Source organism: Nestor notabilis, unplaced genomic scaffold, assembly GCF_000696875.1.
Source record: "Nestor notabilis isolate BGI_N333 unplaced genomic scaffold, ASM69687v1 scaffold19578, whole genome shotgun sequence".
In the NCBI taxonomy this organism is placed as follows: Eukaryota; Metazoa; Chordata; class Aves; order Psittaciformes; family Psittacidae; genus Nestor; species Nestor notabilis.
In genome coordinates, this window is record NW_009938972.1 from 1 (window position 1) to 369 (window position 369).

The window sequence follows — 369 nt, forward strand, 5'->3', positions numbered from 1 at the left end:
TGAGGGCACATGAGGGTGCGTGGGGCGTGTTAGTAAGGCAGAGGTGTTTCAGTGTCACCGTGAGGAGATTAGGAGGTGAACAGCTGTGTGCTTAGGCAGGCACTGAGGGATTTATGACCCTGGTTTTAATAGCTTGATGGAAGCAGAGTGATTAAGTTATTGAAGTTATTATCTTATTGTGATTTAGTACCTGAAGAGGGCCTGCAAGGGTGCCAGAGAGGGAGTCTTTATCAGGGACTGTAATGGTAGGACAAGGGGCAATGGGCTCAAACTTAAACAGAGGAGATTCAGGTTAGATATAAGGAAGAAATTCTTTATCATGAGGGTGGTGAGGCACTGGAACAGGCTGCCCAGAGAAGTGGGAAATGC